Raw genomic sequence first — 26,760 nt, 5'->3', positions numbered from 1 at the left:
GAGAAGGAGCAATCAGGAGGAGAACCAGGAGAGATCAGTGTCCCAAAAACCTAGAGAGAAGAGAGTATGAAGGAGGAAAGAGTGACCAACAGTGTCAAAAATGAGATTTTTTAAAAAGAACTTTGAATTTGGCAATTAAGAGAACATTGGTGGCTTAGGATAGTAGTTTCATTGGAATGGTGAAGTCAAAAATCAAACTATACAGGCTTAAGATATAAGAGGAGAGGTATCTATTGTGCACAACGGAGAAAAAGACATATATGCAAAAGAAATTCAATAATAATTATACAAATTACCTCACAGGTTTGTTGCAAGAAAAGTATTTTGCTGAGGTTAAATTCTGTACAAGGTGTTCCAAAAGTCTTAGTACAATTTTAGATTACTAATCCTTAGTACTGAACTAAGAATTTTGAGACACCTGGCATAAATTAAAATTATTATTATTCTACAGCATACCATATTTTTTGGTAGTTCTCACTTCTGCAAAGGTTATTCTTGCCACAATTTAACATTAAAAAAGGAATTTTAACAAAAATAATAATTTAGAATATTGAAGCAATTTAACACATAAAAATGCCTTCATTTACAAAGTTCTGTGCTTCTGTGCCTGTTGTTTCTTGCTGAGTCCTATACATGATAAAACCAATAAATAGCATCATTTGTACTGCTACAAATATTAAGAAATGTGTTATAGATAAACAAGATGGAAATGGAGATAGTTCTGGGCATTTTCCTCTTTCATTTGATAATACGTTTCACTAAATTGAATTCAATATCCTTCTTTACTACATGAAGGTGATCTTTGATATCACTGAACTGCTGGATGATTTCATTCAGACTGCCCACTGTGCCATTGTGCTATGCTTCACTGAATAGTCTAAGCATTTCACCATAGAATTCTTCATTTCATTCACTTCTCTTAGGACCTATTGTCAAGTTTTAACCAGTGTCAAGTTCTTGCTGAAGGGCCTGTCCAGGATACTGAACCTCCAAATCCTTCATAGAGAGCTCTTCAATCAAGACGGAGACATTTTCTTTGCCAATCAAGGTGTAAAAATGGAGATTTGAACCCCAGACTTCAATCCCCAGAAGTCCTTGGTACTTACCAGAATTCCCTATAATCTCACCTGAGATTTCCACCTGGGTGAGATCACAATTTGTATTTAAACAGGCTGTAATGCCTACTTCTCTCTCTCTCTCTCTCTCTTCTTCTAGCCAGAGGTGGCAAGATATAGTGAGTAGGTTGTGAATAGACTAATCAGCCTAGGCATGTGGTTTTTCTATTTTGTATTTTCTTTACTCTTAATTCTAATAATCCTTAATAAACTTCATAAAATATAATACTTTTATTACAAGAGACTAAATTAACTGTTACAAAGGATCATTTCTAATCATCAGTTGAGTTGCTTGATTTCAAGATGGATGCAATTTTAACCTTCAAAAATTTATCTTAATTTTCAATTACTTATACTCTCAAAGATTTCTTCAGCTAGCTGGACTCCAATATCAAGGTAGTCCTTCTGGAATAGTTCTTTTTTTCTATTTATTCATTTTTTAACTAGTTCTTGTTGAAAATGCTCAAGCTCTTTCTGGCACTTTTCTTTGATCATTTCAGGAATTTCTTTATCAGGTGCAAGAGGTTCTTTTTCAGGATCAGTCAGTTGGAAAGTCAGAATAGAAAGGACATGATAATCATCTGCAAAATCACCTCTGCCTGAAGATATTCCAAAATGCTGTTGTTCAGGGATCACCATGTTTTCCAGTTCAGCACAAAACTCACAATCATTTTTATCTGGTAACAAGTCAAACCATTATTGATTATCACTATGATTGTTTTCTGGAATATGTAGTCTTTGCCCAGACAAGATACAAATTATTATAAAAGTCCCTTTGACAATTTGTCAGAGCTTAATTAGTGCCATCATTATGATGCTCATACTGCATTTATCCATTGTTGTCTATGACAACCACAGCTGGATTGTGTTTATTTTCATAATTGTCAAAAGAATCAAGGAAAATTCAAAAACCCTCCCAATCCAAACACACGCCCTCCCAAACCTTGACCTTCTGTGTACCAAACTGTAAACCATTGACTCTAATTCGTCCTTTCCCAGTGAATCAAAATGAAACTGCAACCTTCCAGTTTTCAAGTGCAGCTTTTGCCTTTGTCTGGCCTGATCCTTTTCTGGCTTTCTAAAAAATGGAATTATTCAAATCTGGTCTGATCTAGATATTGCATTTCCCACATGGTCCCATTGCTTTGCATCAGATGTAGTCCTTTGATGCCATACTTGTATTCCAACCAGCAATAAGGCTTCAGGGCTAGAATAACAGCAGGATCTGTACCACCCCAGGGTCCCCACCTGCTTCTTGGGTGCCAGAGAAACATCTCAGAACTACATTACAATTTCACAGAGACTGAAAGGTCCAAGAAAAAACAGAATACCACTGTGACTATCATTTGTTCATTATATTTTAAGCATTTGATTTGGCAAAGTAAAATTTATTCTTAAGGGGTCTCTTCGAACATAGTATCTTTCATGTATATGCTAAGATCATACCTGATTCTTTGATAATAACAACAGCAATGATAATTTTGGTCCACAGTCACTGTTTGCTGATACCAAGAGGCAAAAAAAAAACAAACAGAACAACAACAAATCTGTATGCTTTGAATGTGTTTGCCACTGTTCTGGAGGATACCTAGTGTAGAGACCTAACAGCAGCAGTTTTTTTTGTAGAGACAGATGTTCTCCAGATGCTCCTGTTTGCAGATGATATGGTGTTAATAGTACAAATCTCTGAATAATACAGAGCTTCCTAAACGAGATGCGTACTCAAAAGAATTCAGTCTAGCAATCTATAGGAGGAAGGAAAGAAAGTAAATGAAGAATGTCTATTATCCAGACTGACATGTAGTTGGATATACAACTCATTAACTGATTCATCAGCTCAAATACTGCAAATAGGCATTGAACTGAGCCAGAAATTAAAAGAAAGGAAAGAATAGGTTGCTTTGTATTTGGAAAATTATGTTGCACTTTATTATTCTAAGCTCCTCTCTGAAACAAAAAATCCATCTTTTCTGACACCAGCATCCTTACAGTGTTGCTCTGAGACTTTGAATCATAGAAAAAACACAATCCCTGAGGAATCAAAATTGTAGATAACCTAAACTACAATCGATAAATATATTGCAAGCATAAGAAGACTGATACCGATGGTCAATAAGTATTTGTAAGTCAAAATGACATAAAAAGCTATCATCCAGAAGATGTATGAGCAGGAAAAGAGGTTAGTAGTCATTTAGCAAGGAAAAGAGATGACAGACAAATGGGTAAGTGCTCACATAATGTCAGAAGACCTGTAGAAAAGTTTCCAGAATGTATTGTGACTTGCCTATCAAAGAAGATATAAGGGAGGAAATAGATAAGAGTTGCATCATCAAGTTGTTGGAATGCAACTTATACCACTGGATGACATACAACCACCAATGAAACCATGGATCTACTCAAGAATTGGAATATAGAATTTCATTTTTCCTCCTTTAAATTTCTTTTTTTTTAAGATGTATGTCATTCTAGCCCATAAAAGTCTTTCACAATCCTGATTGTCAGTTAATGTGTTAGTTATCCTTCCTTTTCAGTTTCATGTCATCAACAGGTTTGACAAGCATATCTGCTATATTGTCACCCAAGATAATTGATATAAACATTGAATAGCACAGGACTAAAAACAGGAATCCCCAGTGCATTCCTCTAGAGATCACTCTCCAAATTGACATTGATCCATCCCATGCATTAATACAATATATTTTTCAGGGATCAAAACTGAGCCAAGAAATATATCATTATTCTCATTTAAAATGGACAAAATCAGTCTGTTTATTAGGGCAATATACCAAAAAAAGTTCCCTATTAGCCACACAGGCACCCTCAGGTCCCAAGACAGCTATAATCTGAGATTTGCAGTCTCAGATAAATTTTTCATCATTAAAGAGTTGCCTACATATTATTTAACACAATCTTGGTTGAAATGACCAAAGGAATAAATGTAGGGACAGGTACTTTTAAGATAAGTGCAGGAATTCAGCTCACAGGAGTCAATCAGTTTCTAGTAACAAGCAATGACCAACAGTAATCAAAAATTATAACACAGTTAAACATTAAGATCTGACTAATCATAATAAAGGATGGGAGGCAGAGTGGAAAAATGGAAAGAATACTAGATTAAGATTGAAAGAATCTTGGTTTGATTCTTGGTTCTGCCACTTAATGTCTTTATGATCTTTGAAAAATCAATAAACTGGCAACTTCCGGGTAATCATGGCTGCAATCTATACGCCACACTCTTCTTCTCCCCAGCACGGAACGAAATAGACTACATCAAAGGAGCATAAAAATCACCTTTGGAGGAACAGAAGGACTCCCCAGTACTCCCCAGTACCCGACAGAGGCGAAGGTACATGGGGTTTGAACATTTCAACACTATAATAAGAAGGAGGTAAAGCTAGCAAAGAAACGTGAACTGAGCCACCCTCCCCCCTTCACCTCCCCCACCAAACCAGAGTGAGCTACCGGAGCGCTCACTGGGACAGTGAGTGAGTGGGGAATATCTCTGTCTGGGGGGGGGGGGCACTCCAGGGTCCTTGGGATCTGGGGACTAACAGGAAAAAACACTGGAGAATCCTGCGCCGAGCAAAGGGGGCCCAGGGAGCTGTACTCGGGGCTGTTGCTCTGAACATCTGGGTGGAACTAAACACCTGGGCAGTGTGGCTGTATTCAGGGGCCCAGCACTCTAAGAAACCTCGGAGGCTGGGAAGAACTAGTCTGAGGCAACCTAAATTCACAGAAAACCCGCCCATATCACCCAGACCCCAGACCAAAAAGGAAAGGGGAATAAAACCATGGCTCACAGGGCCCAAAATCAAGCCTCCAGGAAGAAAGGGAAAAAGGTGACTATTGAAAACTTTTATGGTGGAAGTACCCAAGGAAAAGAGGAGAATGAGGAGGAAATCCAAAAAAAAATTCAGAACATGCCTCCCAAAATGGAAACTATCAACAAGCTCTGGAAGATCTCAAACTGGAGCTTACCCAAAAGATGGAAACCTGGAAAGAAAAATGGGAGAAAGAGATCAGCAGTCTGACAGATAAGACTGCTCAATTGGAAAAAGAGCTCGAAGCATCCAATAGAAGGACAGAAAGAGCTGAAAAGCAAAACCAGTCCCTAACAACCAGAATTAAGCAACTCGAAGAAAGTGAGATCCTAAAACAGCAAGAATCAATAAAGGCAAACCTAAAAAAATTAATGAATTAGAAGAAGACATAAAATATCTCACTGAAAAGGTCACAGACTTGGAAAACAGAGGAAGATGAGACAACCTCCGAATTATCGGTCTCTCAAAAAAACCAGAGATAAACAATAAACTCAATGTTATTCTACAGGAGATTATGAAATAAAATTGTCCACACATTCGGGAGCAAGGGGGCAAAATAAAAATAGAAAGGGTTCATAGAACACACTCTATACTAAATCCCCAAAAGACAACCCCTAGGAATGTAATTGCCAAATTCAAGAGCTTCCAAGAAAAGGAGAAAATCCTACAAGAAGCCAAGAAGAGGAGCTCCAGATATAGGGGGCTCCCATAAGGATCACACATGACTTAGCCGCTAACAAACTAAGAGACCTCAAAGCATGGAACATGATATTTAGAAAGGCAAGAGAGCTGGGTCTCCAACCAAGAATCAACTACCCAGCAAAACTGACTATATACTTCCAGGGGAAATTATGGGCATTCAACAAAATAGAAGATTTCCAAGCATTTGCTAAGAAAAGACTAGAGCTCAGTGGAAAGTTCGATATCCAAGCACAGAAAGCAAGAGAAACATGAAAAGGTAAATATGAAAGAAAGGGAAAAGGAGATAAATCTTATCTTTTTTCTTTAAGTCAAACTCTCTTCTATAAGGACTACATTTACATCAAATTATATATATATATATATATTAATATGTGGGGAAAAAGTTTTGTGTAACACTCAAAAATTGTACGCAGCATAAGAGTAGTTAGAAGAAACATGCATAAGGAAAGATTGGGGCATCAAGAAGATTTGGGGTAAGTGGGGGAAAAGAAAGGAAAAGGGAGGGGGGAACCATCGATAAAACTAAGATTTACTTCAAGAAATAGGGGGGGGACGTAATAAAATAATCTTTCCCATAAAAGATACACATGGGAAGGGGAGGGGAAGAACTATCATATGAGAAGGAGAGGAAGACAGCGTGAAGTGGAAGTACTTAAACCTTACTCTCAGTGAAATCAAATCTGAGAGGGAAGAACATCTAGATCCAATGGGATCCTGAATTCTATCTTATCCAATAGGGCAAGAAAGAAAGGAAAATTAAGGAGGGGGAGAGGGAAGGGAGTATAAAAAGGGAGGGAAGGAGAGGGGGGAAGGGAAGGGAGCATAAAAAGGGAGGGGCTAGAAAGGGAAGCATCTCAAGGGAGGGGACTAAGGGGACTGTCCTAAAGTAAATCACTGGTTCAAAAGGAGATAGCTAAAGAAGAAAGGTCAGAACTAGGGGAAGATATCAAAATGCCAGTGAATCCACAAATGACAATCATAACTTTGAACATGAATGGGATAAACTCACTCATACAACGTAGACAAATAGCAGAGTGGATTAGAACCCAAAACCCTACCATATGTTGTCCTCAAGAAACACAAATGAGGTGGATTGACACTCACAAGGTTAGAATTAAAGGTTGGAGTAAGACCTTTTGGGCCTCATCTGACAGAAAGAAGGCAGGAGTTGCAATCATGATATCTGACAAAGCCAAAGCAAAAATAGACGTGATCAAAAGGGATAGGGAAGGTAAATATATTCTGTTAAAAGGGAGTATAGACAATGAGGAAATATCACTAATCAACATATATTCACCAAACGAAATAGCATCCAAATTTTTAATAGAGAAACTAGGAGAATTGAAGGAGGAAATAGACAGTAAAACCATATTAGTGGGAAACTTGAACCAACCACTATCAAATTTAGATAAATCAAACCAAAAAATAAAAAAGAAAGAGGCAAAAGAGGTGAATGAAATCTTAGAAAAATTAGAGTTAATAGACATATGGAGAAAAATAAATAGGGACAAAAAGGAATACACCTTCTTTTCAGCACCACATGGCACATTCACAAAAATAGATCACACACTAGGTCACAGAAACATGGCACTCAAATGCAAAAAAGCAGAAATAATAAATGCAGCCTTTTCAGATCACAAGGCAATGAAAATATTGATCGGCAAGGGTACATGGAGAGCCAAATCAAAAATTAATTGGAAATTAAATAATATGATACTCCAAAAGCGATTAGTTAGAGAAGAAATCATAGAAACAATTAATAATTTCATTGAGGAAAATGACAATGGCGAGACATCCTTTCAAACCTTATGGGATGCAGCCAAGGCAGTATTTAGAGGAAAATTCATATCCCTGAGTGTATATATTAACAATTTAGGGAGGACAGAGATCAAGGAATTGGAAATACAAATCAAAAAACTTGAGAACAAACAAATTAAAACCCCCCAGAAGAAAACCAAACTAGAGATCCTAAAAATTAAGGGAGAAATTAATAAAATCAAAAGTGATAGAACTATTGAGCTAATAAACAAGATTAGAAGTTGGTACTTTGAAAAAACAGACAAAATAGACAACATACTGGTCAATCTAATTAAAAAAAGGAAAGAAGAAAGGCAAATTAACAGCATCAAAGATGAAAAAGGGGTTCTAACCTGCAACGAAGAGGAAATTAAGGCAATCATTAAAAACTACTTTGCCCAACTATATGGCAATAAATATACCAACCTAGGTGATATGGATGAATATTTACAAAAATATAAATTGTCTAGACTAACAGAAGAGGAAATAGAATTCTTAAATAATCCCATATGAGAAAAAGAAATCCAACAGGCCATCAAAGAACTTCCTAAGAAAAAATCCCCAGGGCCTTATGGATTCACCAGTGAATTCTATCAAGTATCCAAAGAACAGCTAACTCTAATACTATACAAACTATTTGACATAATAAGCAATGAGGGAGTTCTACCAAATTCCTTTCATGACACAAACATGGTACTAATTCCAAAGCCAGGCAGGCCAAAAACAGAGAAAGAAAATTATAGACCAATCTCCCTAATGAATATAGAAGCAAAATCTTAAATAGGATACTAGCAAAAAGACTCCAGCAAGTGATCAGAAGGGTCATCCACCATGATCAAGTAGGATTTATACCAGGGATACAGGGCTGGTTCAATATTAGGAAAACTATCCACATAATTGACCACATCAACAAGCAAACCAACAAGAACCAGATGATTATTTCAATAGATGCAGAAAAAGCCTTTGATAAAATACAACACCCATTCCTACTAAAAACACTAGAAAGCATAGGAATAGAAGGGTTGTTCCTAAAAATAATAAACAGTATATAACTAAAAGCATCAACTAATATTATCTGCAATGGGGATAAACTAAATCCATTCCCATTAAGATCAGGAGTGAAACAAGGATGCCCATTATCACCTCTATTATTTGACATTGTATTAGAATCACTAGAAGTAGCAATTAGAGAAGAAAAAGAAATTGAAGGCATTAAAATGGGCAAGGAGGAGACCAAATTATTGCTCTTTGCAGATGACATGATGGTCTACTTAAAGAATCCTAGAGATTCAACCAAAAAGCTAATCGAAATAATCAACAACTTTAGCAAAGTTGCAGGATACAAAATAAACCCACATAAGTCATCAGCATTTCTATGTATTTCCAACACAGCTCAGCAGCAAGAACTAGAAAGAGAAATCCCATTCAAAATTACCTTAAACAAAATAAAATACTTAGGAATCTATCTCCCGAGACAAACACAGAAACTATATGAACACAACTACAAAACACTCTCCACACAACTAAAACTAGACTTGAACAATTGGAAGAACATTAACTGCTCATGGGTAGGACGAGCCAATATAATAAAAATGACCATCCTACCCAAACTCATCTATCTATTTAGTGCCATACCCATGGAACTTCCAAAAAATTTTTTTACTGATTTAGAAAAAACCATAACAAAGTTCATTTGGAAGAACAAAAGATCAAGGATATCCAGGGAAATAATGAAAAAAAATACAAAGGAATGGCGCCTTGCAGTCCCAGATCTCAGACTATATTATAAAGCATCAGTCACCAAAACAATCTGGTACTGGCTAAGAGACAGAAAGGAGGATCAGTGGAATAGACTGGGGGCAAGCAACCTCAGCAAGACAGTATATGACAAACCCAAAGATCCCAGCTTTTGGGACAAAAATCCACTATTTCACAAAAACTGCTGGGAAAATTGGAGGACAGTGTGGGAAAGATTAGGCTTAGATCAACAACTCACATCCTACACCAAGATAAATTCAAAATGGGTGAATGACTTGAACATAAAGAAGGAAACTATAAGAAAATTAGGCGAACACAGAATAGCATACACGTCAGACCTTTGGGAAGGGAAAGACTTCAAAACCAAGCAAGACTTAGAAAGAGTTACAAAATGCAAAATAAATAATCTGGAATACATCAAATTAAAAAGTTTTTGTACAAATAAAACCAATGTAACCAAAATCAGAAGGGTAGAAACAAATTGGGAAACAATCTTCATAAAAACCTCTGACAAAGGTTTAATTACTCAAATTTACAAAGAACTAAATCAATTGTACAAAAAATCAAGCCATTCTCCAATTGATAAATGGGCAAGGGACATGAACAGGCAGTTCTCAGCCAAAGAAATCAAAACTATTAATAAGCACATGAAAAAGTGCTCTACATCTCTTATAATCAGAGAGATGCAAATCAAAACAACTCTGAAGTATCACCTCACACCTAGCAGATTGGCTAACATGACAGCTGTGGAAAGTAATGAATGCTGGAGGGGATGTGGCAAAGTTGGGACACTGATTCATTGCTGGTCGAGTTGTGAATTGATCCACCCATTCTGGAGGGCAATTTGGAACTTGCCCAAAGGGTGAGAAAAGACTGTCTGCCCTTTGATCCAGCTATAGCACTGCTGGGTTTGAACCCCAAAGAGATAATAAGGAAAAAGACTTGTACAAGAATATTCATAGCTGCACTCTTTGTGGTGGCCAAAAATTGGAAAACGAGGGGATGCCCATCAATTGGGGAATGGCTGAACAAATTGTGGTATATGTTGGTGATGGAATACTATTGTGCTAAAAGGAATAATAATGTAGAGGAATTCCATGCAGACTGGAACAACCTCCAGGAAGTGATGCAGAGTGAAAGGACCAGAACCAGGAAAACAGTTTACACAGAGACTGATACATTGTGGTACAATTGAAGGTGATGGACTTCTCCATTAGTGGTAATGCAATGTCCCTGAACAATCTGCAGGGATCTAAAAAATACTATCCACAAGCAGAGTATAAACTGTGGGAGTAAAAACACCGATGAAAAGCAACTGCTTGACTAAAGGGGTGGATGGGATATGACTGAGGAGAGACTCTAAATGAACACTCTAATGCTAATACCAACAACAGGGAAATGGGTTCGAGTCAAGAACACATGTGATAACCAGTGAAATCATGCGTTGGCTATGGGAGAGGGAAAGGTGGTGGGAGGGGGGCGGGGAGGAAAAGAAAATGATCTTTGTTTCCAGTAAATAATGTATGGAAATGACCAAATAAAATAATGATTAAAATTAAAAAAAAAAGATTTTGTAAGCACAAAAAAAAAATAAACTACTTTATATTTCAGGTTAATTATCTTCAAAATTAAGAGACTGTATTAGATAAAATTTTAGATAAAGATCCTTCTTGGCCTAAATCTGATTGTCCTATTGTTCAATTTGGCTTACATAAATATAGAAAAAAATCAATTCCAGGCATATGAAGTTGGACAAGGCATAATAACAATCAAAGCCATAAAACAAAGTAGTTTGTCATAAACAAATCACAAAGATCTCCACTGCTTATATTCTGGTTAGGCCCTCTATATTATTATCCCTATTAATAATTATCCATTGGATACAATCATTCAACTAAACCATCTAATTATATTCATGGAGGAGATAAAGCCCATGCCTCTTTATCTCCTCCATGAATATAATGGAAAGGGGAACTGGATGATAACAACCCATTCATGAACAAGTACAGTTGGGTCCTCTGATGCAATACTCCATATGGACTTCGGAGCATACATAGATATTCTGTAAATGTTTCATTCCCTCTAAGCATATGGCAAAAAGATGGTCTTTTCTGAACTATATGTTTATTTAAAAAGGCACTAATTAGTCAAAGAAAGTCTCTATCTTTCTTCAAAGCCCTCCTTTCCCAACCCAGAGACATTATAAAGCTATGAGAACATAGTCTTGCTATTACTTTGACTCTCATGTCTACTCTTTTCTATACTCATTGAACGGGTATTAGAGATGGAACAGATTAGACTGTTCATCAGTTTTGAAAAGTTGGGAGAGAGCCACCAGACGTCTGGAAGATCACAATAGAATTTTTGGAAAGCAAAGTCTAGCATGACAGCATGCTGCCAAGGAGAAAATGGTACCCAGACTAGCATCAAATTGACTCCCCCCACCAGATGAGGCCAGGTATTAGGAGGAAGAGAGTAATTCTGTCCATAGACTATGTCACATTCAGAAATGACTTTGTTGGCAAAAATGTTATGTAGCAATTGTTTTAAGTTTAAGCCCATGCTCTGCAGGAACACAAATTGTATACAGGAGAGCGCTCCATGAATATAGGGAAAGAAACACATGCTTATTCTTGCTATTTCTGTGTAATAGTTAATTAATACTAATTAAGTGAAACTTAGGCCTCACTCCACTGGTGTTGAATATTAGAGAGAATACAGCACTCTCCCTATTTAGCATAGGAAGTTTTAATAAATGCTTTACTGAAATCTATATGAAATCTCTGGGGTCCAGGGAATAAAGCCTCTCCTAATATGTCTGGAGACTGGTATTTCTACTGATCTCTTCTATTCTTCTTAGTCTATAAATAACAAGAGTGAGTCAAGTAAAAAGGTCAGAGCCAGTTATTCTTATCACTTTAGAACCTCCGATGACAATGAAAGCTACCTTAACCTCAGCCTTCTGATTATAGCTGATAAATCCTCATCAAAGCATTTTCCCCATTTCTTAGTAAGTGACATAGTAGGAAGACAAGGCAGAAAGAAAAAAAAAAATTAAACTGCTTCTCCTAGTACCATATGCTCATGAGATTTAGATTTGAATGGCCTTACAGAGTAAAAACTCTACATTTCATATATGAGGAAAAAAAAGAATTTACAGTGGCGAAGTGCCCCTTTTCCCAATGTAACACACGAAGAAAATGGCAGGACTAAGAATCAAAACCAGATGGTCTTAACACCTGATGCTCTCACTATCACTCCACAATTGTCTAAATTAGTATTGCCTGTACTGCTCATTTAGTACTTAATCACATATTACCTTGTTTGTATTGTAGCTTAATTCCTACCTTTTATTTAACTTTTCATGCATATTTTATCTGTTTCCCCAATGAGATTATTAGCTTCCTAGAATAAAATACATGCTTTTATCTCTCCTTGTATATCCTAGTACAATGTAATGGAGCAGCTGGGTGATACAGTGGATAGAGTAGTAGGGCTAGAGTCAGGAATATCTGAGTTCAATTATGGCTTCAGATACTTACTAAATATATGACCCTATTTGTCTCATTTCCTCATCGATAAAATGGGGACACATGAGAGAAAGAAATGGCAAAGCACTCCGGTATGTTGCCAAGAAAACCCTATGATTTTGTCCATGGGAATCACATAGAGTTTAACACTGCTGAATAACTGATCAATAGCAACGAAAGTATCATATAACAGATATGAGATATTCAAATATATTCTAAATAAATTATATTTTGATATTCTGAATAAAAGATTTATGAATCAATGATAAATTTTAGTCCTGGAATACTGTTCTGAGTTGGACAAAAGACCAATAAAAGAAGCAATTCTTGTTCCTAGCCCCAAATAAAATTAAAATTAAAATGAAGTAGTGTTATGACATTTTTCTGCTCTTGTTCCTCTTTCTACTACACACATCCAAAAAAAGCAGAAAGTAACTGATAAAAATCATAGAATAAAGAAAAGTTTGCACATTTCAACCACAGAACTAAGGCAGACCCTGCACAGCTAAGTGGTACAATAGATAGAGCACAGGGCAATCTTCATGAGTTCAAATCTGGCCTCTGACACTTACCAGAAGTGTGATCCTGAGCAAATTGCATAATGCTGTTTGTCTCAGTTTCCTGGCTGGTAAAATGAAGTAGAGAAGGAAACAGTATCTTTGTAAAGAAAATCCCAAATGGGGTCATGAAAAGTCAGACCCAACCAAAATGACTACCTACAACAAAAGGCAGGTTTCTTAGTCTTATTCTGCCCTTCGAGAATAATTTTCAGCAGCCTACATTTTCATTTTCTTCCCATCTGCTTTTTTTGGCTTATATTTCTAACATATTAAATTTATTTTTAATCAATTTATCTGGTTTTTGTTACATTAAAATACCCAAGAAACTCTCTCCCTTCCTTCCCTCTACCCATTAGAGAGAACATCATTTTGCAAAACGATACATGTATATATAAAACTGTCTTGCTTGTTTCTATTTATGAGTTCTTTCTCTGGAAGTGGACTTACACAAGTCATTCTTCAAACAAAATTTCTGTTGCTATATGTAATGTTCTCTTGGTTATTCATGTTTCACTTTTCATAATTTCATGGAGGTCTTTTTCCCCAAATTAATTTGACCATCATTTCTTAGGGTACAATAGTATTCCATCATAATCATTTGCCACAACTTGTTTAATCATTCCTCAACTCACAGGCATCCATTCAATTTCCAGTTCTTTGCTACCACAAAAAGAGCTGCTTATATATCAGAATATATAGTTTCTTTTCCTTTTCCCCTGATCATCTTAGGAATTAAATTTGATCATGGTATTGCTGTAATGAACAGTTTTCCACATTGTCCTCCAAAATAGCTGGATCAGTTCACCAACCTGCTTTTTGATTTCCCAGTTTCTTCTCATCCCCCTTTTTTCCCTAGATTCATCACCAAACCATGTTTCATTTTTACAATCTCAGTGCTATTCTTTCTACCATTTTCTCTCATTAGATTTTGTACTTTTATTGTTAGCCCTTGCTCCAACTTTTTTGCTAATCTTTCAACATATTTTAAATACTCAATATACTTAGAGATGTCATTCTCAAAAATTACAAAAAAAGGATCAGTCTGAAAACCATTATCTCATTATCTGTTTTTCATTCTAACATAACATTATTCTTGGATATGATAAGTATTTCCTTATGAGTGGGCCGATTAAGCACACAAAGCCAGAGCTTTGCCATAAGGAGTTTTGGGGTTTATTTTGGTTTGATTTTGGGTGGTGGTATTACTGAGCATGGTAGAATCTGACCAAACTGATTTGTGATGTCTATATTTATTAGAAGAGGTTGGCTTGTACTTCCTATCTTTCAATAGTAGGAACCTTTCATTTTTTTCTCCTCCTTTGGTATTGTAAACCTCAAAATTTCTCAGACTTATGAATGTTAGGGGTTTCCCCCCTTGGGGAATCTACTACTTTAAAAAAATTCCCTAGCAGATGGTGAGAATTTTACTTGAGTGTGGGGGCTCCTAGCTATGGGAGTGTCCCTGCTCCACCCTACTTAAGACTGCTTTAGGACAGAAAACGGCTGGCTAAACAATGAAAATACTTTGATCCATGCTTATGGAAGGGACAGGAAGTTCTTTGAGTCATGACTGTTTTAGAATTGATACAATGGAATACTAAGTACCTATAAAGGTGGGGCAACTTGTAAACTACTTAAACCTAAAAGGGTGATAACTTATTCAGAGGTTTTTTCTTAATGAAATTTGTTGACACAGCAGCATTTTTTCCTGACTTACTAAAGAGATTAAAACTACTCAGCTGTGAATTCAAAATGGGTGGTCCTTTAGAAACATCTACAATGATTGGTAGATGTAAGGACTTAGGGGAGGTGACAGAGGAGATTTTGCCCTTAAAAATAAGAGCTTGGATCTCATTCAGGGATCTCGATTTCTGACTCTCATTCGGAAAGAGAGCTCCTTGAGGAGCCCCACTGAGGGGCTCTGTCCCTCTGGGGTAGGAGCTCTGGAGGCTCTTGAGAGAGAGGCCCTTTGAAACAATCTCTGGCTGGAAGACTCTTTGAGGAAGGACGCTGGCCTGGTGTCACTAGTATCCTTGTTTAGTCAGACCTTGTGGTAAGTGTTAAAAAACTGACTGATTTCTCTTTTAAGACTCAATTCTAGGCCATATTGGCTTGAGGCCCTTTTTATTCCTTTCTTACTCTCTCCCTCTTTCTTTGATTACTCATTGTATTGTTAATTAAAATCTCTATAAAACCCAATTGACTTGGGTATTTGAATAATTGGGAATATTTCCCTGGCAACCACCTTATATTTGATTTTAAACCCAAGACGCTGTAGTTAAACATATTTCTGTGGTCAAATTTACTCACTCTTTCTTATATCTATCACAATTTATATCTTCCACTATTTTAATCACTACAGTTTAAGACCTCAACCATTTTAAATCTCACAGTATATAGTATTATTGAATGCATGGGCTCACCTACCCTGAATAATTGAGGAAACAACCCTGAATAATATTCATAACACCAACCAAATTTTCATGGGTCAACAACTGAGAAAAAATTTGGCATTTTATTCAACTTCTAGACCTTTGGCACTGGTAGAAAATACTGTAAATCAGGTATTAGAGAAAAGAAGACACACTAACAAATTCATGTTGAGGCAACCAAATATCAAGGACTGAGTTTCATTTGAAGATTAGACAGGATAGGTTTGTTTTCCTGAAAGTTTATTAAAACTTCATATAGTCAGATATGGATAGGATCAAAATCATAATTAAGGCCTAACCTCTTGAGCCATTATGACATACCATTATGACAAAAACAACTCAACTCTTAAACCAAATGTTAATACCATATTGAGCTAGGACTATTGACAGAGAAGATAAATTCTTTTGAAGCTCCTCATTCATCTTTTCTCTTACTCTACTATTTGTTTTTTTTTTGTTTGTTTGATTTTACTTATTTATATATTTGGGTAGTTATTTATTTAATCATTTATTATTTTTTTCATTTTTCATTTTGAGATATGTTTAGCTATTCATATGGAGAGAATAGAGGAGCTAGAGGTCTTCATGACCACATCACTCTATCATCTTGTCAGAACTCCCACTCTGAAGTTTTGAACTATGTGTTTGTAAGGGATTTGACAACAATTTACTAGATGGAGTATCCCAGTTAGGTCTCAGATTTTCCAAGGAGGAGCAATAAGACAAAAATATGAGAAATCTTTCAATAAAAAGTCAAGACTTTCTCACTAAAGACTTCTGACTGAAGTTGTATTTGCATGAATTTAAAATTACAATCATGACTTTTTAAATCAAAAGCTTTTTATTTAAATATCCTTTCCATGCTCCTCCTTTGGCAATAAATTCTGTTCATCAAATATTTGTTAATTGTTTACTATTTGTAAGGCATTTCTTACCACAAAGAATACAAATGATTCATACAGAATGAAATAGCTAAGCATCTTCTCATGGAGAACATTTTTGGGGAAAGATGACATTTGGACTGTCTTGAAAAAGATAAGGATTCTAAAAGGAGAAGAGATGATGGGAGTGATTTCAGGCATGGAGTATGGCCTAGATGAATGCATGAAGTCAAAAGACACAAGGTTAACTTTGAAGAAAAGTTAGTATTCCTATAAGCCTGGAGTGTAGAGTAAGTAGAAAGTAAGGCAAATTAATTTGAAAAATAGGAAAAAATACTAAATTTTGGTGGACTTTAAGTGGCGAATTAAAATGTCTTAATTTTATTCTTTGCAATCCCAATTTCTCTTGTTAATCTTCTCCATTCTTTTATGGCATATCATTGAACTATCTTCTTTATTCTTTTCACCAGCTGAGTACAAGATTTCCTACCATAATTATTTCAGTGAATTAAAATTTCTAATGCCTTTTCTTCTATCTTTTAAAAAATGTTACTTCTCCTAGACATAGTATTAATCATTTCAACATTTTCCCATAACACCATCTATCTCATCATCATTAAATTTCCATGGCCCTTTAAGGTCAGCAGTGCATTTCATATATTATCTCATGGCACTGAAGTTTTTGGCCAAATATTTGTTCATGTAATCCCAATCCTCAAAATATTACAGAACTAATGTAAGCCTATAATATCTCAGGCTACATTGCCTCCTTAATAGCTTGATCATGCCACTCACTGTTTATTTTAAAATATCTGCTTTGAAACTTGGTCCTAATATATCTTTTTTTTCCTTTTTCTTTGGCAACTTTTGGAACCCCTGAAACATGCCTTCAAAACTTCTCTTACAGCTTCTCTTTTGATACTCCCCTCAGACTATGCATTTCAAATATGTCCATCTGAAAGTCTTTATTCAATATACTACCTCCTTGCCTTCTGATATTCTGTTTATTGTTCTGACAGAAATTATCTTGAAAGACTGATTTTTGCGTAAGAATAAAAGTTTATTGATGATATCAGGTTTCTTTTATTAGGCCAGCATCATTACTGATAAAGTGATATAGATCTTCATGGCTCTCCCATGACCAGGGACAACCCAAACTGGATCAGGAAGCTTAATAAATGAATTCTTAGGAGTTAATTATTCAGCCCTTCCCTTGAACATCCCAAGACATATTTAAATGGTAATCGCTAATTAAGAGATGGTGCATCAAATGCTCAGTGCTTTCCCAAACTGACAGGTGAAGGTTTACATGTATTCCAGGAAACCATGGTAGCAGAACTTTCCTGTTAGCCAGAATCTATGAAAGGACCACATTCCTGAAGACAAAAAGCACCAGACTGGATGGTATCTTTGACCCAGCTCCCATACACAATAATACACTGTAATTCTCCCTAATATAAAGGAAACAATACAGTATGTGTATTTTTTTTTACATTTTTACATTTACACATTTACATTTTTTTTACATTTTTACATTTTACATTTTACATTTACACATTTACATTTACACACAAACATTTACACAATTCCCATTTTTATTTTTTTAAGTGGTCATTCTTCGCACCTGAGTTACTCTTCCTGATTCAATATTACATTCAAATGTTCTCTCAGAATACTTATATATGTCCCCATAACCATTGCCCTCTGAATAAGATTCATCTGACAGGATTAATTTGCTAAATACCAATTCATATTATAACTCTCCTAAGATAGTACTCTCCAGGTATGTGCTAGAACAGGTTCTGAGAGCCTATTGTTATATTTTCAGTGTGAGCATTTACACCTCAGACAGGTACAGATGTTATAAATCATGGATTGATTCATTGCTTATTGGTTTCTAGATTTAAGAAAGTGATGGAAAAAATGTTAATGATATACATTAAATTTTATGTATATACATATGTCATATATACATTTTTGGAGGGAGAAGCCAGGTGTTAAATATTTACCAATATACCACTGCTTCCTTCTATTCCTTGTCAAAAAATTAATACTATATTATGCCACTTGGACTTGTCTGCCAGAAAAAAATTTACACGTATACATATATGAGATTTCTGGTTTTGAGATATTGAAACTGACATAATCCCCCATTATTTTCCAACATAACTCCTTGCCTCAAGAGAATTCAAAGTAACATTTTTAGGAAAACTGAACAATAAAAAAATTACATGTTAAAATATAGTTTTGAGTTAACATCCCAGAATAGTTAGTTACCTCTCAGTTCGTCTTGAACTACTTCCTATTGCAGGTTCCTTCCTATAATCAATATTTAACCTGGAATTCAAAAGAGAAGCCGATGTCCACAAGTAGGTCATGGCAATCATTTCAGGAGGTGCAAAAGTAATGATTCCATCTAGACAGGAGTTAAACATGGTTATCACCCTTAACTCCATTTCAAAGGAAAGCCTTAGCCTTTGTTCTTTCTACTTTCCTATAGGGAAAACACTGGAAAGGGTTTTAGGCTAAAGCAATAGTATTTCTTAATATTTCTAGAGAAAATTTTAAAGGTTTTTTCATTAGTTTCTACACTGCCAAATTAGTGAGCTCTCTTTGTACTTCTCTCATGCACTAGTATTCTAATATATTTATTTAGGTACATTTCTTGCCTTTCCCCATCCATTACTCCATCCTTAAGGATAAGTATCATATATTTACCTTTTCTACACTATGGTTATAGTATATCTCTGTGTCTGGATTGTGCCAGCCCTATACTATATTCCCTATTACCATTATTATATGTAAACTCCATGAGGGAAGGCATCACATTTCTATTATCTATGTATTTTTCTCAGAATTTCTCACAAGAAGTACATAGACCCAGATCTTGCTAATTAGTCTGTGTTAAGATGAGATATAATGTTCCTGGTCTGTTAACAGAGAGAAGCTTCTCTGCAGGGTGGAGGACAGATAAAATCAAGAGTATTTGAAAAGATACTCAAATCTTCTTGAAGCCTGTGTTTGGTTGTGCAATTCTATATTGACTTCCCAGACTAATTTTCTGCTACTGTAATTACTTTTCTGCCTATCTCCTTTATTTAGAATAACTGTTATGGGAATTAAACTTTCATAGCAACCTAGTCTGACTTCATGGGTTACTCTGGTTTGGCTAATAATTTGGACCTTACTTCTCAGATTTTCTTTCTTCCTTTTAATTATTTGGTCAATTTTAGATGTTGGCCTAATTATTGCCATGGAATGGGATTGGCATGGGATATGTGAAGATTGGATTTAGCTATCTCCTGATTGTAACAATGAAGATACTTAGCTCTTCCTCTATTGTGAAGATTAAATTATAATCCCCTGATTGTAACAATGAAGGTACTTAGCTCTTCCTTTATTGAGAAAATTGAATTGTAATCCACAATCTATTTTTATATTTTAATCCCCAAAAGGTGATAACTCAGTATTTTAAGTAGATCTACTCATTTTAACTACAAAAAGGTGTTAAGTAACTACCAAAGGTGAACTAACCAAAAAAAAAAGGTGTTAAGTAACCAAAAAAGTTATAATTTAATGAAAAAAGGTGTGAAGTAGAGAGTGGGCAGTCCTGGAGAGGAGCATCTGCTTTGATTGGTAGATGTGAAATTTAAAGGAGGTAACACAAGAGAAAAAGATCTTTAAAAAGAGGACCAGAGACCAGAAGAAGAGATATTCTATTAGGGAGATATTTGATGGGAGATCTCTAACTCAGAGTTAGACTGGAGGAACTGGACCCCTGGAGGAACTCATGCAGGAGACCTCAGACTGCTTTCCTTTTAGATGGTCACCATTGGTAAGTGAAAGCCTGACTTGGAGGTGTAAACCTCTGAACAAATGCTCATTGTCTTGAGATGTTTTCCCCTGGCTGGGGCTTAGAATTTCTAACTGGTATCAGAGCTAAGCCAGAGCTCTATCTCTTTCTCTCCCCCTTTTTCTCTCTTCCTTAATATCTTCCCTCTATTGTAAATAAACTACCATAAATTACATTTAATTTTAGTAATTTATTTTGGGATTTAAAAATTAAATCCCTGCAGACCATCACTTTATATATTCAGTGTCCAACCACAATTAAAATTAACAGATATTCCATAGGCTTGATACAATAAACACTTGATTGGTTGGTTATTGCCCTTCTCACTGTAAGAGGAGCAATATGACATCCCTGGTGATGTCTTTTGATTCATGTATAAATTGAATCTAAGTGAGGCAGAATTGAACAAAGTCATCAGCCTCACTTTCTTCCAAATTCATCAAAGTCCAGTGACAAGACAAAAGCCAAATAAACTAGTGATGGTTGGGGATGCAGTGAAGACCTTGGCTTCTTCAATGTCTAACCAAGCTCTAAGAGCTCCACAGAGCCCATTTCCACTTTCTTCATGGTCATTGGATCAAACTCCTCCCATCTGCCCATTCATCTGGAGGAGTCTTCACAGTGATCCACACAGTGGTTTCCTGGAGTGCAGGCGCCATGCAAGCTATGCCTTCGTGGAGCCAAAGGTGAAAACTGGGTGGTAGATGAACCCCCAAGGAGGAGAACAGCCTTAAAAGGGGTTCAGTGAGCTCTCCCACAAGAGATACTAGTTTGGCCTGATCACTAATCAATGACAGTCATTCATTCTATCACCATAGGTGCCTAATCAGTGGCAGAATGAATGGTTGGATGAATTAAATCCAAGGAATAGATCTCAATTTAATTAATAATGGATTTTTCTCTATTTATATGATCCTATTCTGGGCAACTGCTCTTACCTACTGTGAGATGAATTCTTCAGGACCGTTTTCCCTTTACAGATTCCTCCCACTGACTCCCTTCCCTCATAATGCATAGATGCCATTGTATTCTTTTTCCTTCTGCCGTATTCCTCTTACAATCCTTATGAAGAAGAATCTAGAAAAGGTGGCAATGTCTAACTTCTTACCTTTTTGCCTTTCTTATTCTTCCTTCTTTCAGGGATCCCTTTTACCTTGCAGGCCCAGTTTTTTAAACTATTTTTCTTCTTGCATCCCTCTAATTCTTCTTAAATACTCTCATTTGCCTACTTAGCTGATAAATTACAATATCCCTGTTTAAAGCCAAAAGGAAAGAGTCCAGAATTATCTCAGACTTAGAGCCAGTGCTTCCATTTCTGATCTTCTTGAAGGTCTCCTTTCATCTCTACCAGTCTTTGTGTAGTTTCTTCCCACCACACATTTGCATTGTTGTCTGCTTCATCCCAGATTTTCTCTCTGAGTCACTACAAAGTTCTTCCTTCTGACCTTTCTTTTCATCATCATCATCATCATCATCATCATCATCATCATCATCACTACCACTAATGGAAGACAACTCCTGCTTACTTTCAGACTTAATAAATGCCTCTCTATGCCATGGACCAGATTTTAAGCGACCCTAAGGTCCAGAAATTATTCCATACTTTTAAGGAGATAAATTTTCTCCTCTGGCTGCCTTCAGTAACTTGCAACTCAGTTTACTTTTACAAATTTTAAATTGAGCTCTCAGGGGTTCTTCTAAGATGTTGCCAAACTTGCCTGTGGAAACCAATTCTTTTTAAACCTGCTTTAAATTCAAAGTTTTCTTCACAATGTTGTTTATTGCCTCAAACTACATCTTTCAGCTAAGGCATTTTTCTTCCATGAATAAAAATTTCAAACACTTTAATGGGAACATTAAATTTGGCTTCACTTGGTTCCCCTGACTGCCACAAGGTCTTTAGTTTAAGGTATTGACAGGAACACAACTCTTTTTGTGTTTTTTTGATAAAGTGCTTGTTTATAGCAATGTGTGATAAGGAAGGATGTTTTTTCTTCGTGGCCTATGTGGCCAAAGGTGATTTATATTTAACTGTTTTGTTACAGGCTAAGGGATTATGAGATTCAGAAACTGTTCTAGTTTCACTAATAGTTATAAATATTCACAACAACCTGTAGCTCTAGAGAAGCAGTGATGTTTGTCTGCATAAAATATTAGCCTCACCTCTTAACTTTTCCTGTTCATGAGCTTTAGGTATGCAAATATTCTGATTCCAAGAGGAAGAGCAACTGAGTACAAGCTCCTTTCTTTAACCTAGTTGGAGAGTTTAACAATAAAATCTGCCTGACATATAGCAAATTATTATACTAAATATTCCTTGTTGATGCTGTATGACTATAAGTCTTGAAGAACATAGTCTCAGAAGAGCTGAAGGATCAACTGGAAGGATGGAAGGAAGGAAGGAAGGAAGGAAGGAAGGAAGGAAGGAAGGAAGGAAGGAAGGAAGGAAGGAAGAAAAGGAAGGAAGGAAGGAAAGAATGAAAGAAGAAAGGAAGGAAGGAAGGAAGGAAAGAAGGAAGGAAGGAAGGAAGGAAGGAAGGAAGGAAGGAAGGAAGGAAGGAAGGAAGGAAGGAAGGAAGGAAGGAAGGAAGGAAGGAAGGAAGGAAGGAAGGAAGGAAGGAAGGAAGGAAGGAAGGAAGGAAGGAAGGAAGGAAGGAAGGACATGAATGGAGGCTCATGAGGTAAGGATGTAAATGAAACTGATTTCATTGAATACATTGAAACTGGAGCAGTTTTTCTGAGGAGATCCCTGTAGAAAAGGAGACACAATGATTATTGCATACATATAAAATATCCCAACTATAAGAAATTGAACCTCTGTCTCATATTACACTGACTATCCCCAACATAATATGAAGTAAAAAGACATGGAGAAGTTAAGAAAAAAATTTTCATCATTGATTGTTAATGATAAGATATTGATAACTATAGAGTTTATATACATGAATATATGCATATGTGTATAAGTATATATGTATGTGTGTATGTACATGTGTGAATTTTAGATTTACTCCATCTTGCTTAGTCTTTAGAATTTTAGCAACCAGGAATGTAAACACCCCCCACTTAAGGATTGGGTGTGGTAGAGGAAGGTCTATGACCAGCATGTACTAGCAAGTGACAAATCAGAAACAACTGACTGACCCCCTGGGGGTCAATATTAAGACATCATTGGTACATGTGACACACAAGAAGTGATGTAAAGAACTGCCTTTATATTTGTATCACTTCCTGTGAGAGGGACTTTTTGCAACTTTTGTGGACTTGGGCGGTAAAACTTGACTTGGAGGAACTCTGGAGTGTGGAGACCTGAGACTGCTTCCCTTAGGTGACCACATGGTGAGTGTTAAGGCTGAATCCTCTTTCCCTGGTTTTCTGAAGGCACCAGCTTCTAAGGAGGCCCCTCATTTGGGGGAAGCCCTTGGCTGGAAGTCAAGCTAGATTTAATCTTCTGGGAAGGCCCCTAGAGAAGCTTCTGAACTCTCCCTGGCTCAGGCCAGGCTGGAGTAGATCTTTATCCCTTTCCCTCTTTCTCCTTCTTAATTTCTTCCTTCTATTGTAAATAAATCACCATAAAAATCCATTCTGACTTGCGTATTTCATTGGGATTTAGAATTTAAATCCCTGGTGACCACTAAATAATATATTCAGTCTCAACCCAAAATTTTACCCTGAACACATGTGTGTATATATATTCATGTAAACAAGTCACATGCCTATGTTTATATTTATGCCTACATGTGTTGCACATATGTGTGTATTCATGCTTACATGTGTGCCTTGTTTGTATACAGTTTATGTACATGTATAATACACATGCATACTCAAACACATATTCACGGCACATGTGCACACTGCACAAACACATGCATGTTCATCCTCATGTGCTGGTATATGGCACATTTGGGGTTGTGCTGAATGCATGTGTATATCATGTACATATATGCTACTTTATTGTATTTTGTGTGTGGCTTGTGTTTTGTTCATGTGAAATCTATGTATATTTATGCATGTATTATACATATGCATGTACAGGGATATATTAATGTAGACATATATATGCGTGTGTGTGTCTATGTGTACTGTACACATACATGATTAATTCTTTGGAATGCCTTTTGGTTCCTTGCTCCTTTGACCAACCTTCTCTTTCTCCACATATGCAAATATGGATGGAGTGAATCTTGGCTGTCAAGGACTCTTAGGGAAGGCACAATCCATTTCTACTTCTCAGAGAATAATGCTGAGGCAACACCAAAATTCTTTGAAAATTATCAGCCCCTCCTCGATCTATACTGTCTGTCAGATGTGTTCTGGTGACTGCCTGGAGAGGTCACTGGATGAGGAGCCTTTGGTCAGGACCATAATCTTTGAACACAGAGTGTCCTTTGCAGCAGCTTTCAGCCCTGGATAGCTTCTACTTTTGTATTATTTTTTAAATTAATTTTTGTATTATATTTTTCCACTCTGCTAGCTCCTACATGGTGTAAAATTACCATGAAACTATTTTGGTTGAAAGATGACAGATATAGCTTCTGAGTCACTTGTCTAAGGATCACTGCTTGAGAGGCACATGTCTATGATGGTGGTGGTGGTGGGTGAGATATGTCTATTTTGTATTCTAGCTATTGGAATATGTGTCCTATCGCATGCTAAGATGGAAACTACATGAAGCCAGGGATCTCATATAAATTATGCATTTTATTCAGGACTTATCATGGTGTTTTACATACACTAAGTCATCTAGCTATAAAAATCTTGGCCTATTTGCACAGTAGGGTCTCTCTACAAATTTTGTCTCTCAGGCACAGGAAGTTGCTTGAGGCTCAGAGAATTTAAATGGCTTACCCATTGTTACACAATAAGCATCAGAAGCAGGATTTGAATCTAACTCTTTTCTACTCCATCTACTGTACTTTGTCCACAATGCCAAACTGCCTCATACAGTATCTGCTAGTTGTTGGATTAGACTGATCTGGATTAGAGTTCAAGAAGACTGCTTTATAGATCTAAAATCATAAACCCCAAATTCAAACTATTGTCCAATTAGTCAATAAAGCCCTGCCCAGACTGAACAAGACTGACTGCAATCTCTCATAGGAATTTTTGTTTAAGAACACCTCTCTCTGCCTTCTCAATTCACCCATGCATTTGCCTCAGTGTCCTACCTTTCTCTAAGATGATGAAACTACCATCTACGAAGTTAGATTCTACTAGACTAAAAGTCCTTCATATAATGAATAAGAAAAACACAAATCCAGATATGCCACAGTTCAAATTATGCCTGGGGCTCCTTAAACAATGGATCCAAAAAAACATAATTTGACAATGTTTTGGAGCAGTTTTGTCCATGGTGGTGAATTAATTAGATGATCAGCACAGGAAACTGTCACTCAGATACTGACTCTGAAGATGTAGCAATGGTGATACAAAACACTAGTGCCATCTCATGAGTATAGTTCATCTGGAAAAAGTCTTTCTTGACTTAGTATAATCTAAAAGTGACTTCTTGAGAGCAGAGATTGAATGTTTTTGCCTTCCTTGTATCCCCCACATTTAGCTCAGTACCTGATACACAGTAGGTGCTTAAAAAATTCATATTGACTGTCTCACCAACATTTTCCTTATAAAATTATCCTGGAAGTACAGAAGATAACAGGGATGGTATTCTGAGAAAATATTCTAAGACTGGAAACAAGGGACACAAGTCAAAGTTTAAAGTCCAAAGAGCTAAAGATGAAAAGGAACTGAGGGATATAAAGAAGAGCTGTAATTTGTTCTTGTTCAGTTTCAGTCATGTCAGACCTCTGGGTACCCCATTGGCCTTGACAATCAGTTCTCTTTTGAGTATCCCACAGCTCTGAAACCACAGCAGTGCTGGTCCCTGCATAAATCATGATCAGGGCACAAAATGTGTAAACTGGGACTTGGACTATCATCCAGATGGATTTACAAAAGGATAAGGAAATACAGCACTGATTTCACAAAGACAAGACTCCTAGGTCTTCTACTTGCCAACTGTGAACTAATTAAAGGATATCCCTTGGCTTCAGTTGCCTCATTTCCTCTAGGAATTAGACTAGATGATTGCTAAGATCCATTTCAATTGCACATCCTAAACTAGCAATTTGATCTAATAATAGTACATGGATAATATATTCAAGCCATTAACATTTTTTTCCACTTGGTCTGTCTTGTGATCTCATGGGTAAAGGGGAACCCCCTGTAATGAAATTCCCCAGACCAATGCAGATGGGCAACTTTTCTACAATTTTTAGACTGGTAAAAAATTGAAAGGGTCATTAAGTGGT

At 36.4% G+C, this 26,760-nt stretch overlaps 1 pseudogene; it reads right to left on the bottom strand.

Annotated features, from left to right (window-relative positions):
• Positions 1 to 1,364: 1,364 nt before the first annotated feature.
• Positions 1,365 to 26,760, bottom strand: part of LOC100618195 (protein ERGIC-53-like) — a 78,251-nt pseudogene continuing 52,855 nt past the window's right edge.

Source organism: Monodelphis domestica, chromosome 3 (assembly GCF_027887165.1).
Source record: "Monodelphis domestica isolate mMonDom1 chromosome 3, mMonDom1.pri, whole genome shotgun sequence".
NCBI classification, from domain to species: Eukaryota; Metazoa; Chordata; class Mammalia; order Didelphimorphia; family Didelphidae; genus Monodelphis; species Monodelphis domestica.
Note: the sequence above shows the minus strand (reverse complement) of the source record. Positions and strands in the feature narration are given on the sequence as shown.